Below are 17,096 nucleotides of genomic sequence, written 5' to 3' on the forward strand. Positions count from 1 at the left end.
TTTTTCGACCTCCAAAAGTCATAAAAAACGTTATAGTATAGTAAGGTGTCAAAATCCGACAAAAAAAGTCAAAAATTTTTTCGACCTCCAAAAGTCATAAAAAACGTCATAGTATAGTAAGGCGTTTTTTTCGGGCAAAAAAAGTCAAAAATTTTTTCGACCTCAAAATGTCATAAAAAACGTCATAGTATAGTAAGGCGTTTTTTTCGGACAAAAAAAGTACAAATTTTTTTCGACCTCCAAAACTCATAAAAAACGTCATAGTATAGTAAGGCGTCAAAATCCGACAAAAAAAGTCAAAATTTTTTTCGACCTCCAAAAGTCATAAAAAACGTCATAGTATAGTAAGGCGTTTTTTTTCGGGCAAAAAAAGTCAACATTTTTTTCGACCTCAAAATCTCATAAAAAACGTCATAGTATAGTAAGGCGTTTTTTTCGGCCAAAAAAAGTCAACATTTTTTTCGACCTCCAAAAGTCATAAAAAACGTCATAGTATAGTAAGGCGTTTTTTTCAGCCAAAAAAAGTCAAAAATTTTTTCGACCTCCAAAAGTCATAAAAAACGTCATAGTATAGTAAGGCGTCAAAATCCGACAAAAAAAGTCAAAAATTTTTTCGACCTCCAAAAGTCATAAAAAACGTCATAGTATAGTAAGGCGTCAAAATCCGACAAAAAAAGTCAAAATTTTTTTCGACCTCCAAAAGTCATAAAAAACGTCATAGTATAGTAAGGCGTTTTTTTCGGCCAAAAAAAGTCAAAAATTTTTTCGACCTCAAAATGTCATAAAAAACGTCATAGTATAGTAAGGCGTTTTCTTCGGCCAAAAAAAGTACAAATTTTTTTCGACCTCCAAAAGTCATAAAAAACGTCATAGTATAGTAAGGCGTCAAAATCCGACAAAAAAAGTCAAAATTTTTTTCGACCTCCAAAAGTCATAAAAAACGTCATAGTATAGTAAGGCGTTTTTTTCGGCCAAAAAATTTCAAAAATTTTTTCGACCTCAAAATGTCATAAAAAACGTCATAGTATAGTAAGGCGTCAAAATCCGACAAAAAAAGTCAACATTTTTTTCGACCTCCAAAAGTCATAAAAAACGTCATAGTATAGTAAGGCGTTTTTTTCGGCCAAAAAAAGTCAAAATTTTTTTTCGACCTCAAAATCTCATAAAAAACGTCATAGTATAGTAAGGCGTTTTTTTCGGCCAAAAAAAGTCAAAAAATTTTTCGACCTCAAAATGTCATTAAAAACGTCATAGTATAGTAAGGCGTTTTTTTCGGACAAAAAAAGTCAAAATTTTTTTCGACCTCCAAAAGTCATAAAAAACGTCATAGTATAGTAAGGCGTTTTCTTCGGCCAAAAAAAGTCAAAATTTTTTTCGACCTCCAAAAGTCATAAAAAACGTCATAGTATAGTAAGGCGTTTTTTTCGGCCAAAAAAAGTCAAAAATTTTTTCGACCTCAAAATGTCATAAAAAACGTCATAGCATAGTAAGGCGTTTTTTTCGGCCAAAAAAAGTCAAAAATTTTTTCGACCTCAAAATGTCATAAAAAACGTCATAGCATAGTAAGGCGTTTTTTTCGGCCAAAAAAAGTCAACATTTTTTTCGACCTCCAAAAGTCATAAAAAACGTCATAGTATAGTAAGGCGTCAAAATCCGACAAAAAAAGTCAACATTTTTTTCGACCTCCAAAAGTCATAAAAAACGTCATAGTATAGTAAGGCGTTTTTTTCGGCCAAAAAAAGTCAAAAATTTTTTCGACCTCAAAATGTCATAAAAAACGTCATAGTATAGTAAGGCGTTTTTTTCGGGCAAAAAAAGTCAAAAATTTTTTCAACCTCAAAATGTCATAAAAAACGTCATAGCATAGTAAGGCGTTTTTTTCGGCCAAAAAAAGTCAAAATTTTTTTCGACCTCCAAAAGTCATAAAAAACGTCATAGTATAGTAAGGCGTCAAAATCCGACAAAAAAAGTCAACATTTTTTTCGACCTCCAAAACTCATAAAAAACGTCATAGTATAGTAAGGCGTTTTTTTCGGCCAAAAAAAGTCAAAAATTTTTTCGACCTCAAAATGTCATAAAAAACGTCATAGTATAGTAAGGCGTTTTTTTCGGACAAAAAAAGTACAAATTTTTTTCGACCTCCAAAAGTCATAAAAAACGTCATAGTATAGTAAGGCGTTTTTTTCGGGCAAAAAAAGTCAAAAATTTTTTCAACCTCAAAATGTCATAAAAAACGTCATAGTATAGTAAGGCGTTTTTTTCGGCCAAAAAAAGTCAAAATTTTTTTCGACCTCCAAAAGTCATAAAAAACATCATAGTATAGTAAGGCGTCAAAATCCGACAAAAAAAGTCAACATTTTTTTCGACCTCCAAAAGTCATAAAAAACGTCATAGTATAGTAAGGCGTTTTTTTCGGCCAAAAAAAGTCAACATTTTTTTCGACCTCCAAAAGTCATAAAAAACGTCATAGTATAGTAAGGCGTTTTTTTCAGCCAAAAAAAGTCAAAAATTTTTTCGACCTCCAAAAGTCATAAAAAACATCATAGTATAGTAAGGCGTCAAAATCCGACAAAAAAAGTCAAAAATTTTTTCGACCTCCAAAAGTCATAAAAAACGTCATAGTATAGTAAGGCGTCAAAATCCGACAAAAAAAGTCAAAATTTTTTTCGACCTCCAAAAGTCATAAAAAACGTCATAGTATAGTAAGGCGTTTTTTTCGGCCAAAAAAAGTCAAAAATTTTTTCGACCTCAAAATGTCATAAAAAACGTCATAGTATAGTAAGGCGTTTTCTTCGGCCAAAAAAAGTACAAATTTTTTTCGACCTCCAAAAGTCATAAAAAACGTCATAGTATAGTAAGGCGTTTTTTCGGCCAAAAAATTTCAAAAATTTTTTCGACCTCAAAATGTCATAAAAAACGTCATAGTATAGTAAGGCGTCAAAATCCGACAAAAAAAGTCAACATTTTTTTCGACCTCCAAAAGTCATAAAAAACGTCATAGTATAGTAAGGCGTTTTTTTCGGCCAAAAAAAGTCAACATTTTTTTCGACCTCAAAATCTCATAAAAAACGTCATAGTATAGTAAGGCGTTTTTTTCGGCCAAAAAAAGTCAAAAAATTTTTCGACCTCAAAATGTCATTAAAAACGTCATAGTATAGTAAGGCGTTTTTTTCGGACAAAAAAAGTCAAAATTTTTTTCGACCTCCAAAACTCATAAAAAACGTCATAGTATAGTAAGGCGTTGTTTTCGGGCAAAAAAAGTTAAAATTTTTTTCGACCTCCAAAAGTCATAAAAAACGTCATAGTATAGTAAGGCGTTTTTTTCGGCCAAAAAAAGTAAAAAATTTTTTCGACCTCCAAAAGTCATAAAAAACGTCATAGTATAGTAAGGCGTTTTTTTCGGCCAAAAAAAGTCAAAATTTTTTTCGACCTCAAAAAGTCATAAAAAACGTCATAGTATAGTAAGGCGTTTTTTTCAGACAAAAAAAGTCAAAAATTTTTTCGACCTCAAAATGTCATAAAAAACGTCATAGTATAGTAAGGCGTTTTTTTCAGCCAAAAAAAGTCAAAATTTTTTTCGACCTCCAAAAGTCATAAAAAATGTCATAGTATAGTAAGGCGTCAAAATCCGACAAAAAAAGTCAAAAATTTTTTCGACCTCCAAAAGTCATAAAAAACGTCATAGTATAGTAAGGCGTTTTTTTCGGCCAAAAAAAGTCAAAATTTTTTTCGACCTCCAAAAGTCATAAAAAACGTCATAGTATAGTAAGGCGTTTTTTTCGGCCAAAAAAAGTCAACATTTTTTTCGACCTCCAAAAGTCATAAAAAACGTCATAGTATAGTAAGGCGTTTTTTTCAGCCAAAAAAAGTCAAAAAATTTTTCGACCTCCAAAAGTCATAAAAAAGTCATAGTATAGTAAGGCGTCAAAATCCGACAAAAAAAGTCAACATTTTTTTCGACCTCCAAAAGTCATAAAAAACGTCATAGTATAGTAAGGTGTCAAAATCCGACAAAAAAAGTCAAAAATTTTTTCGACCTCCAAAAGTCATAAAAAACGTCATAGTATAGTAAGGCGTTTTTTTCGGCCAAAAAAAGTCAAAAATTTTTTCGACCTCAAAATGTCATAAAAAACGTCATAGTATAGTAAGGCGTTTTTTTCGGACAAAAAAAGTCAACATTTTTTTCGACCTCCAAAAGTCATAAAAAACGTCATAGTATAGTAAGGTGTCAAAATCCGACAAAAAAAGTCAAAAATTTTTTCGACCTCCAAAAGTCATAAAAAACGTCATAGTATAGTAAGGCGTTTTTTTCGGCCAAAAAAAGTCAAAAATTTTTTCGACCTCAAAATGTCATAAAAAACGTCATAGTATAGTAAGGCGTTTTTTTCGGACAAAAAAAGTACAAATTTTTTTCGACCTCCAAAAGTCATAAAAAACGTCATAGTATAGTAAGGCGTTTTTTTCGGGCAAAAAAAGTCAAAAATTTTTTCGACCTCAAAATGTCATAAAAAACGTCATAGTATAGTAAGGCCTTTTTTTCGGCCAAAAAAAGTCAAAATTTTTTTCGACCTCCAAAAGTCATAAAAAACATCATAGTATAGTAAGGCGTCAAAATCCGACAAAAAAAGTCAACATTTTTTTCGACCTCCAAAAGTCATAAAAAACGTCATAGTATAGTAAGGCGTTTTTTTCGGCCAAAAAAAGTCAACATTTTTTTCGACCTCCAAAAGTCATAAAAAACGTCATAGTATAGTAAGGCGTTTTTTTCGGCCAAAAAAAGTCAAAATTTTTTTCGACCTCCAAAAGTCATAAAAAATGTCATAGTATAGTAAGGCGTCAAAATCCGACAAAAAAAGTCAAAATTTTTTTCGACCTCCAAAAGTCATAAAAAACGTCATAGTATAGTAAGGCGTTTTTTTTCGGCCAAAAAAAGTCAAAATTTTTTTCGACCTCCAAAACTCATAAAAAACGTCATAGTATAGTAAGGCGTTGTTTTCGGCCAAAAAAAGTCAAAAATTTTTTCGACCTCCAAAAGTCATAAAAAACGTCATAGTATAGTAAGGCGTCAAAATCCGACAAAAAAAGTCAACATTTTTTTCGACCTCCAAAAGTCATAAAAAACGTCATAGTATAGTAAGGCGTTTTTTTCGGCCAAAAAAAGTCAACATTTTTTTCGACCTCCAAAAGTCATAAAAAACGTCATAGTATAGTAAGGCGTTTTTTTCGGCCAAAAAAAGTCAACATTTTTTTCGACCTCCAAAAGTCATAAAAAACGTCATAGTATAGTAAGGCGTTTTTTTCGGCCAAAAAAAGTCAAAAATTTTTTCGACCTCCAAAAGTCATAAAAAACGTCATAGTATAGTAAGGCGTTTTTTTCGGGCAAAAAAAGTCAAAATTTTTTTCGACCTCCAAAAGTCATAAAAAATGTCATAGTATAGTAAGGCGTCAAAATCCGACAAAAAAAGTCAAAATTTTTTTCGACCTCCAAAAGTCATAAAAAACGTCATAGTATAGTAAGGCGTTTTTTTCGGCCAAAAAAAGTCAACATTTTTTTCGACCTCCAAAAGTCATAAAAAACGTCATAGTATAGTAAGGCGTTTTTTTCGGCCAAAAAAAGTCAAAATTTTTTTCGACCTCCAAAAGTCATAAAAAACGTCATAGTATAGTAAGGCGTCAAAATCCGACAAAAAAAGTCAAAATTTTTTTCGACCTCCATAAGTCATAAAAAACGTCATAGTATAGTAAGGCGTTTTTTTCGGACAAAAAAAGTCAACATTTTTTTCGACCTCCAAAAGTCATAAAAAACGTCATAGTATAGTAAGGCGTTTTTTTCGGCCAAAAAAAGTCAAAAAATTTTTCGACCTCAAAATGTCATAAAAAACGTCATAGTATAGTAAGGCGTTTTTTTCGGCCAAAAAAAGTCAAAATTTTTTTCGACCTCCAAAAGTCATAAAAAACGTCATAGTATAGTAAGGCGTCAAAATTCGACAAAAAAAGTCAAAATTTTTTTCGACCTCAAAATGTCATAAAAAACGTCATAGTATAGTAAGGCGTTTTCTTCGGCCAAAAAAAGCACAAATTTTTTTCGACCTCCAAAAGTCATAAAAAACGTCATAGTATAGTAAGGCGTCAAAATCCGACAAAAAAAGTCAAAATTTTTTTCGACCTCCAAAAGTCATAAAAAACGTCATAGTATAGTAAGGCGTTTTTTTCGGCCAAAAAATTTCAAAAATTTTTTCGACCTCCAAAAGTCATAAAAAACGTCATAGTATAGTAAGGCGTTTTTTTTGGCCAAAAAAAGTCAACATTTTTTTCGACCTCAAAAAGTCATAAAAAACGTCATAGTATAGTAAGGCGTTTTTTTCGGCCAAAAAAAGTCAACATTTTTTTCGACCTCCAAAAGTCATAAAAAACGTCATAGTATAGTAAGGCGTTTTTTTCAGCCAAAAAAAGTCAAAAAATTTTTCGACCTCCAAAAGTCATAAAAAAGTCATAGTATAGTAAGGCGTCAAAATCCGACAAAAAAAGTCAACATTTTTTTCGACCTCCAAAAGTCATAAAAAACGTTATAGTATAGTAAGGTGTCAAAATCCGACAAAAAAAGTCAAAAATTTTTTCGACCTCCAAAAGTCATAAAAAACGTCATAGTATAGTAAGGCGTTTTTTTCGGGCAAAAAAAGTCAAAAATTTTTTCGACCTCAAAATGTCATAAAAAACGTCATAGTATAGTAAGGCGTTTTTTTCGGACAAAAAAAGTACAAATTTTTTTCGACCTCCAAAACTCATAAAAAACGTCATAGTATAGTAAGGCGTCAAAATCCGACAAAAAAAGTCAAAATTTTTTTCGACCTCCAAAAGTCATAAAAAACGTCATAGTATAGTAAGGCGTTTTTTTTCGGGCAAAAAAAGTCAACATTTTTTTCGACCTCAAAATCTCATAAAAAACGTCATAGTATAGTAAGGCGTTTTTTTCGGCCAAAAAAAGTCAACATTTTTTTCGACCTCCAAAAGTCATAAAAAACGTCATAGTATAGTAAGGCGTTTTTTTCAGCCAAAAAAAGTCAAAAATTTTTTCGACCTCCAAAAGTCATAAAAAACGTCATAGTATAGTAAGGCGTCAAAATCCGACAAAAAAAGTCAAAAATTTTTTCGACCTCCAAAAGTCATAAAAAACGTCATAGTATAGTAAGGCGTCAAAATCCGACAAAAAAAGTCAAAATTTTTTTCGACCTCCAAAAGTCATAAAAAACGTCATAGTATAGTAAGGCGTTTTTTTCGGCCAAAAAAAGTCAAAAATTTTTTCGACCTCAAAATGTCATAAAAAACGTCATAGTATAGTAAGGCGTTTTCTTCGGCCAAAAAAAGTACAAATTTTTTTCGACCTCCAAAAGTCATAAAAAACGTCATAGTATAGTAAGGCGTCAAAATCCGACAAAAAAAGTCAAAATTTTTTTCGACCTCCAAAAGTCATAAAAAACGTCATAGTATAGTAAGGCGTTTTTTTCGGCCAAAAAATTTCAAAAATTTTTTCGACCTCAAAATGTCATAAAAAACGTCATAGTATAGTAAGGCGTCAAAATCCGACAAAAAAAGTCAACATTTTTTTCGACCTCCAAAAGTCATAAAAAACGTCATAGTATAGTAAGGCGTTTTTTTCGGCCAAAAAAAGTCAAAATTTTTTTTCGACCTCAAAATCTCATAAAAAACGTCATAGTATAGTAAGGCGTTTTTTTCGGCCAAAAAAAGTCAAAAAATTTTTCGACCTCAAAATGTCATTAAAAACGTCATAGTATAGTAAGGCGTTTTTTTCGGACAAAAAAAGTCAAAATTTTTTTCGACCTCCAAAAGTCATAAAAAACGTCATAGTATAGTAAGGCGTTTTCTTCGGCCAAAAAAAGTCAAAATTTTTTTCGACCTCCAAAAGTCATAAAAAACGTCATAGTATAGTAAGGCGTTTTTTTCGGCCAAAAAAAGTCAAAAATTTTTTCGACCTCAAAATGTCATAAAAAACGTCATAGCATAGTAAGGCGTTTTTTTCGGCCAAAAAAAGTCAAAAATTTTTTCGACCTCAAAATGTCATAAAAAACGTCATAGCATAGTAAGGCGTTTTTTTCGGCCAAAAAAAGTCAACATTTTTTTCGACCTCCAAAAGTCATAAAAAACGTCATAGTATAGTAAGGCGTCAAAATCCGACAAAAAAAGTCAACATTTTTTTCGACCTCCAAAAGTCATAAAAAACGTCATAGTATAGTAAGGCGTTTTTTTCGGCCAAAAAAAGTCAAAAATTTTTTCGACCTCAAAATGTCATAAAAAACGTCATAGTATAGTAAGGCGTTTTTTTCGGGCAAAAAAAGTCAAAAATTTTTTCAACCTCAAAATGTCATAAAAAACGTCATAGCATAGTAAGGCGTTTTTTTCGGCCAAAAAAAGTCAAAATTTTTTTCGACCTCCAAAAGTCATAAAAAACGTCATAGTATAGTAAGGCGTCAAAATCCGACAAAAAAAGTCAACATTTTTTTCGACCTCCAAAACTCATAAAAAACGTCATAGTATAGTAAGGCGTTTTTTTCGGCCAAAAAAAGTCAAAAATTTTTTCGACCTCAAAATGTCATAAAAAACGTCATAGTATAGTAAGGCGTTTTTTTCGGACAAAAAAAGTACAAATTTTTTTCGACCTCCAAAAGTCATAAAAAACGTCATAGTATAGTAAGGCGTTTTTTTCGGGCAAAAAAAGTCAAAAATTTTTTCAACCTCAAAATGTCATAAAAAACGTCATAGTATAGTAAGGCGTTTTTTTCGGCCAAAAAAAGTCAAAATTTTTTTCGACCTCCAAAAGTCATAAAAAACATCATAGTATAGTAAGGCGTCAAAATCCGACAAAAAAAGTCAACATTTTTTTCGACCTCCAAAAGTCATAAAAAACGTCATAGTATAGTAAGGCGTTTTTTTCGGCCAAAAAAAGTCAACATTTTTTTCGACCTCCAAAAGTCATAAAAAACGTCATAGTATAGTAAGGCGTTTTTTTCAGCCAAAAAAAGTCAAAAATTTTTTCGACCTCCAAAAGTCATAAAAAACATCATAGTATAGTAAGGCGTCAAAATCCGACAAAAAAAGTCAAAAATTTTTTCGACCTCCAAAAGTCATAAAAAACGTCATAGTATAGTAAGGCGTCAAAATCCGACAAAAAAAGTCAAAATTTTTTTCGACCTCCAAAAGTCATAAAAAACGTCATAGTATAGTAAGGCGTTTTTTTCGGCCAAAAAAAGTCAAAAATTTTTTCGACCTCAAAATGTCATAAAAAACGTCATAGTATAGTAAGGCGTTTTCTTCGGCCAAAAAAAGTACAAATTTTTTTCGACCTCCAAAAGTCATAAAAAACGTCATAGTATAGTAAGGCGTTTTTTCGGCCAAAAAATTTCAAAAATTTTTTCGACCTCAAAATGTCATAAAAAACGTCATAGTATAGTAAGGCGTCAAAATCCGACAAAAAAAGTCAACATTTTTTTCGACCTCCAAAAGTCATAAAAAACGTCATAGTATAGTAAGGCGTTTTTTTCGGCCAAAAAAAGTCAACATTTTTTTCGACCTCAAAATCTCATAAAAAACGTCATAGTATAGTAAGGCGTTTTTTTCGGCCAAAAAAAGTCAAAAAATTTTTCGACCTCAAAATGTCATTAAAAACGTCATAGTATAGTAAGGCGTTTTTTTTGGACAAAAAAAGTCAAAATTTTTTTCGACCTCCAAAACTCATAAAAAACGTCATAGTATAGTAAGGCGTTGTTTTCGGGCAAAAAAAGTTAAAATTTTTTTCGACCTCCAAAAGTCATAAAAAACGTCATAGTATAGTAAGGCGTTTTTTTCGGCCAAAAAAAGTAAAAAATTTTTTCGACCTCCAAAAGTCATAAAAAACGTCATAGTATAGTAAGGCGTTTTTTTCGGCCAAAAAAAGTCAAAATTTTTTTCGACCTCAAAAAGTCATAAAAAACGTCATAGTATAGTAAGGCGTTTTTTTCAGACAAAAAAAGTCAAAAATTTTTTCGACCTCAAAATGTCATAAAAAACGTCATAGTATAGTAAGGCGTTTTTTTCAGCCAAAAAAAGTCAAAATTTTTTTCGACCTCCAAAAGTCATAAAAAATGTCATAGTATAGTAAGGCGTCAAAATCCGACAAAAAAAGTCAAAAATTTTTTCGACCTCCAAAAGTCATAAAAAACGTCATAGTATAGTAAGGCGTTTTTTTCGGCCAAAAAAAGTCAAAAATTTTTTCGACCTCAAAATGTCATAAAAAACGTCATAGTATAGTAAGGCGTTTTTTTCAGCCAAAAAAAGTCAAAATTTTTTTCGACCTCCAAAAGTCATAAAAAATGTCATAGTATAGTAAGGCGTCAAAATCCGACAAAAAAAGTCAAAAATTTTTTCGACCTCCAAAAGTCATAAAAAACGTCATAGTATAGTAAGGCGTTTTTTTCGGCCAAAAAAAGTCAAAATTTTTTTCGACCTCCAAAAGTCATAAAAAACGTCATAGTATAGTAAGGCGTTTTTTTCGGCCAAAAAAAGTCAACATTTTTTTCGACCTCCAAAAGTCATAAAAAACGTCATAGTATAGTAAGGCGTTTTTTTCAGCCAAAAAAAGTCAAAAAATTTTTCGACCTCCAAAAGTCATAAAAAAGTCATAGTATAGTAAGGCGTCAAAATCCGACAAAAAAAGTCAACATTTTTTTCGACCTCCAAAAGTCATAAAAAACGTCATAGTATAGTAAGGTGTCAAAATCCGACAAAAAAAGTCAAAAATTTTTTCGACCTCCAAAAGTCATAAAAAACGTCATAGTATAGTAAGGCGTTTTTTTCGGCCAAAAAAAGTCAAAAATTTTTTCGACCTCAAAATGTCATAAAAAACGTCATAGTATAGTAAGGCGTTTTTTTCGGACAAAAAAAGTCAACATTTTTTTCGACCTCCAAAAGTCATAAAAAACGTCATAGTATAGTAAGGTGTCAAAATCCGACAAAAAAAGTCAAAAATTTTTTCGACCTCCAAAAGTCATAAAAAACGTCATAGTATAGTAAGGCGTTTTTTTCGGCCAAAAAAAGTCAAAAATTTTTTCGACCTCAAAATGTCATAAAAAACGTCATAGTATAGTAAGGCGTTTTTTTCGGACAAAAAAAGTACAAATTTTTTTCGACCTCCAAAAGTCATAAAAAACGTCATAGTATAGTAAGGCGTTTTTTTCGGGCAAAAAAAGTCAAAAATTTTTTCGACCTCAAAATGTCATAAAAAACGTCATAGTATAGTAAGGCCTTTTTTTCGGCCAAAAAAAGTCAAAATTTTTTTCGACCTCCAAAAGTCATAAAAAACATCATAGTATAGTAAGGCGTCAAAATCCGACAAAAAAAGTCAACATTTTTTTCGACCTCCAAAAGTCATAAAAAACGTCATAGTATAGTAAGGCGTTTTTTTCGGCCAAAAAAAGTCAACATTTTTTTCGACCTCCAAAAGTCATAAAAAACGTCATAGTATAGTAAGGCGTTTTTTTCGGCCAAAAAAAGTCAAAATTTTTTTCGACCTCCAAAAGTCATAAAAAAGGTCATAGTATAGTAAGGCGTCAAAATCCGACAAAAAAAGTCAAAATTTTTTTCGACCTCCAAAAGTCATAAAAAACGTCATAGTATAGTAAGGCGTTTTTTTTCGGCCAAAAAAAGTCAAAATTTTTTTCGACCTCCAAAACTCATAAAAAACGTCATAGTATAGTAAGGCGTTGTTTTCGGCCAAAAAAAGTCAAAAATTTTTTCGACCTCCAAAAGTCATAAAAAACGTCATAGTATAGTAAGGCGTCAAAATCCGACAAAAAAAGTCAACATTTTTTTCGACCTCCAAAAGTCATAAAAAACGTCATAGTATAGTAAGGCGTTTTTTTCGGCCAAAAAAAGTCAACATTTTTTTCGACCTCCAAAAGTCATAAAAAACGTCATAGTATAGTAAGGCGTTTTTTTCGGCCAAAAAAAGTCAACATTTTTTTCGACCTCCAAAAGTCATAAAAAACGTCATAGTATAGTAAGGCGTTTTTTTCGGCCAAAAAAAGTCAAAAATTTTTTCGACCTCCAAAAGTCATAAAAAACGTCATAGTATAGTAAGGCGTTTTTTTCGGGCAAAAAAAGTCAAAATTTTTTTCGACCTCCAAAAGTCATAAAAAATGTCATAGTATAGTAAGGCGTCAAAATCCGACAAAAAAAGTCAAAATTTTTTTCGACCTCCAAAAGTCATAAAAAACGTCATAGTATAGTAAGGCGTTTTTTTTCGGCCAAAAAAAGTCAAAATTTTTTTCGACCTCCAAAACTCATAAAAAACGTCATAGTATAGTAAGGCATTGTTTTCGGGCAAAAAAAGTCAAAAATTTTTTCGACCTCCAAAAGTCATAAAAAACGTCATAGTATAGTAAGGCGTCAAAATCCGACAAAAAAAGTCAACATTTTTTTCGACCTCCAAAAGTCATAAAAAACGTCATAGTATAGTAAGGTGTCAAAATCCGACAAAAAAAGTCAAAAATTTTTTCGACCTCCAAAAGTCATAAAAAACGTCATAGTATAGTAAGGCGTTTTTTTCGGCCAAAAAAAGTCAAAAATTTTTTCGACCTCAAAATGTCATAAAAAACGTCATAGTATAGTAAGGCGTTTTTTTCGGACAAAAAAAGTCAACATTTTTTTCGACCTCCAAAAGTCATAAAAAACGTCATAGTATAGTAAGGTGTCAAAATCCGACAAAAAAAGTCAAAAATTTTTTCGACCTCCAAAAGTCATAAAAAACGTCATAGTATAGTAAGGCGTTTTTTTCGGCCAAAAAAAGTCAAAAATTTTTTCGACCTCAAAATGTCATAAAAAACGTCATAGTATAGTAAGGCGTTTTTTTCGGACAAAAAAAGTACAAATTTTTTTCGACCTCCAAAAGTCATAAAAAACGTCATAGTATAGTAAGGCGTTTTTTTCGGGCAAAAAAAGTCAAAAATTTTTTCGACCTCAAAATGTCATAAAAAACGTCATAGTATAGTAAGGCCTTTTTTTCGGCCAAAAAAAGTCAAAATTTTTTTCGACCTCCAAAAGTCATAAAAAACATCATAGTATAGTAAGGCGTCAAAATCCGACAAAAAAAGTCAACATTTTTTTCGACCTCCAAAAGTCATAAAAAACGTCATAGTATAGTAAGGCGTTTTTTTCGGCCAAAAAAAGTCAACATTTTTTTCGACCTCCAAAAGTCATAAAAAACGTCATAGTATAGTAAGGCGTTTTTTTCGGCCAAAAAAAGTCAAAATTTTTTTCGACCTCCAAAAGTCATAAAAAATGTCATAGTATAGTAAGGCGTCAAAATCCGACAAAAAAAGTCAAAATTTTTTTCGACCTCCAAAAGTCATAAAAAACGTCATAGTATAGTAAGGCGTTTTTTTTCGGCCAAAAAAAGTCAAAATTTTTTTCGACCTCCAAAACTCATAAAAAACGTCATAGTATAGTAAGGCGTTTTTTTCGGCCAAAAAAAGTCAAAAATTTTTTCGACCTCAAAATGTCATAAAAAACGTCATAGTATAGTAAGGCGTTTTTTTCGGACAAAAAAAGTACAAATTTTTTTCGACCTCCAAAAGTCATAAAAAACGTCATAGTATAGTAAGGCGTTTTTTTCGGGCAAAAAAAGTCAAAAATTTTTTCGACCTCAAAATGTCATAAAAAACGTCATAGTATAGTAAGGCCTTTTTTTCGGCCAAAAAAAGTCAAAATTTTTTTCGACCTCCAAAAGTCATAAAAAACATCATAGTATAGTAAGGCGTCAAAATCCGACAAAAAAAGTCAACATTTTTTTCGACCTCCAAAAGTCATAAAAAACGTCATAGTATAGTAAGGCGTTTTTTTCGGCCAAAAAAAGTCAACATTTTTTTCGACCTCCAAAAGTCATAAAAAACGTCATAGTATAGTAAGGCGTTTTTTTCGGCCAAAAAAAGTCAAAATTTTTTTCGACCTCCAAAAGTCATAAAAAAGGTCATAGTATAGTAAGGCGTCAAAATCCGACAAAAAAAGTCAAAATTTTTTTCGACCTCCAAAAGTCATAAAAAACGTCATAGTATAGTAAGGCGTTTTTTTTCGGCCAAAAAAAGTCAAAATTTTTTTCGACCTCCAAAACTCATAAAAAACGTCATAGTATAGTAAGGCGTTGTTTTCGGCCAAAAAAAGTCAAAAATTTTTTCGACCTCCAAAAGTCATAAAAAACGTCATAGTATAGTAAGGCGTCAAAATCCGACAAAAAAAGTCAACATTTTTTTCGACCTCCAAAAGTCATAAAAAACGTCATAGTATAGTAAGGCGTTTTTTTCGGCCAAAAAAAGTCAACATTTTTTTCGACCTCCAAAAGTCATAAAAAACGTCATAGTATAGTAAGGCGTTTTTTTCGGCCAAAAAAAGTCAACATTTTTTTCGACCTCCAAAAGTCATAAAAAACGTCATAGTATAGTAAGGCGTTTTTTTCGGCCAAAAAAAGTCAAAAATTTTTTCGACCTCCAAAAGTCATAAAAAACGTCATAGTATAGTAAGGCGTTTTTTTCGGGCAAAAAAAGTCAAAATTTTTTTCGACCTCCAAAAGTCATAAAAAATGTCATAGTATAGTAAGGCGTCAAAATCCGACAAAAAAAGTCAAAATTTTTTTCGACCTCCAAAAGTCATAAAAAACGTCATAGTATAGTAAGGCGTTTTTTTTCGGCCAAAAAAAGTCAAAATTTTTTTCGACCTCCAAAACTCATAAAAAACGTCATAGTATAGTAAGGCATTGTTTTCGGGCAAAAAAAGTCAAAAATTTTTTCGACCTCCAAAAGTCATAAAAAACGTCATAGTATAGTAAGGCGTCAAAATCCGACAAAAAAAGTCAACATTTTTTTCGACCTCCAAAAGTCATAAAAAACGTCATAGTATAGTAAGGTGTCAAAATCCGACAAAAAAAGTCAAAAATTTTTTCGACCTCCAAAAGTCATAAAAAACGTCATAGTATAGTAAGGCGTTTTTTTCGGCCAAAAAAAGTCAAAAATTTTTTCGACCTCAAAATGTCATAAAAAACGTCATAGTATAGTAAGGCGTTTTTTTCGGACAAAAAAAGTCAACATTTTTTTCGACCTCCAAAAGTCATAAAAAACGTCATAGTATAGTAAGGTGTCAAAATCCGACAAAAAAAGTCAAAAATTTTTTCGACCTCCAAAAGTCATAAAAAACGTCATAGTATAGTAAGGCGTTTTTTTCGGCCAAAAAAAGTCAAAAATTTTTTCGACCTCAAAATGTCATAAAAAACGTCATAGTATAGTAAGGCGTTTTTTTCGGACAAAAAAAGTACAAATTTTTTTCGACCTCCAAAAGTCATAAAAAACGTCATAGTATAGTAAGGCGTTTTTTTCGGGCAAAAAAAGTCAAAAATTTTTTCGACCTCAAAATGTCATAAAAAACGTCATAGTATAGTAAGGCCTTTTTTTCGGCCAAAAAAAGTCAAAATTTTTTTCGACCTCCAAAAGTCATAAAAAACATCATAGTATAGTAAGGCGTCAAAATCCGACAAAAAAAGTCAACATTTTTTTCGACCTCCAAAAGTCATAAAAAACGTCATAGTATAGTAAGGCGTTTTTTTCGGCCAAAAAAAGTCAACATTTTTTTCGACCTCCAAAAGTCATAAAAAACGTCATAGTATAGTAAGGCGTTTTTTTCGGCCAAAAAAAGTCAAAATTTTTTTCGACCTCCAAAAGTCATAAAAAATGTCATAGTATAGTAAGGCGTCAAAATCCGACAAAAAAAGTCAAAATTTTTTTCGACCTCCAAAAGTCATAAAAAACGTCATAGTATAGTAAGGCGTTTTTTTTCGGCCAAAAAAAGTCAAAATTTTTTTCGACCTCCAAAACTCATAAAAAACGTCATAGTATAGTAAGGCGTTTTTTTCGGCCAAAAAAAGTCAAAAATTTTTTCGACCTCAAAATGTCATAAAAAACGTCATAGTATAGTAAGGCGTTTTTTTCGGACAAAAAAAGTACAAATTTTTTTCGACCTCCAAAAGTCATAAAAAACGTCATAGTATAGTAAGGCGTTTTTTTCGGGCAAAAAAAGTCAAAAATTTTTTCGACCTCAAAATGTCATAAAAAACGTCATAGTATAGTAAGGCCTTTTTTTCGGCCAAAAAAAGTCAAAATTTTTTTCGACCTCCAAAAGTCATAAAAAACATCATAGTATAGTAAGGCGTCAAAATCCGACAAAAAAAGTCAACATTTTTTTCGACCTCCAAAAGTCATAAAAAACGTCATAGTATAGTAAGGCGTTTTTTTCGGCCAAAAAAAGTCAACATTTTTTTCGACCTCCAAAAGTCATAAAAAACGTCATAGTATAGTAAGGCGTTTTTTTCGGCCAAAAAAAGTCAAAATTTTTTTCGACCTCCAAAAGTCATAAAAAAGGTCATAGTATAGTAAGGCGTCAAAATCCGACAAAAAAAGTCAAAATTTTTTTCGACCTCCAAAAGTCATAAAAAACGTCATAGTATAGTAAGGCGTTTTTTTTCGGCCAAAAAAAGTCAAAATTTTTTTCGACCTCCAAAACTCATAAAAAACGTCATAGTATAGTAAGGCGTTGTTTTCGGCCAAAAAAAGTCAAAAATTTTTTCGACCTCCAAAAGTCATAAAAAACGTCATAGTATAGTAAGGCGTCAAAATCCGACAAAAAAAGTCAACATTTTTTTCGACCTCCAAAAGTCATAAAAAACGTCATAGTATAGTAAGGCGTTTTTTTCGGCCAAAAAAAGTCAACATTTTTTTCGACCTCCAAAAGTCATAAAAAACGTCATAGTATAGTAAGGCGTTTTTTTCGGCCAAAAAAAGTCAACATTTTTTTCGACCTCCAAAAGTCATAAAAAACGTCATAGTATAGTAAGGCGTTTTTTTCGGCCAAAAAAAGTCAAAAATTTTTTCGACCTCCAAAAGTCATAAAAAACGTCATAGTATAGTAAGGCGTTTTTTTCGGGCAAAAAAAGTCAAAATTTTTTTCGACCTCCAAAAGTCATAAAAAATGTCATAGTATAGTAAGGCGTCAAAATCCGACAAAAA

Source organism: Toxotes jaculatrix, chromosome 10 (assembly GCF_017976425.1).
Source record: "Toxotes jaculatrix isolate fToxJac2 chromosome 10, fToxJac2.pri, whole genome shotgun sequence".
NCBI classification, from domain to species: domain Eukaryota; kingdom Metazoa; phylum Chordata; class Actinopteri; family Toxotidae; genus Toxotes; species Toxotes jaculatrix.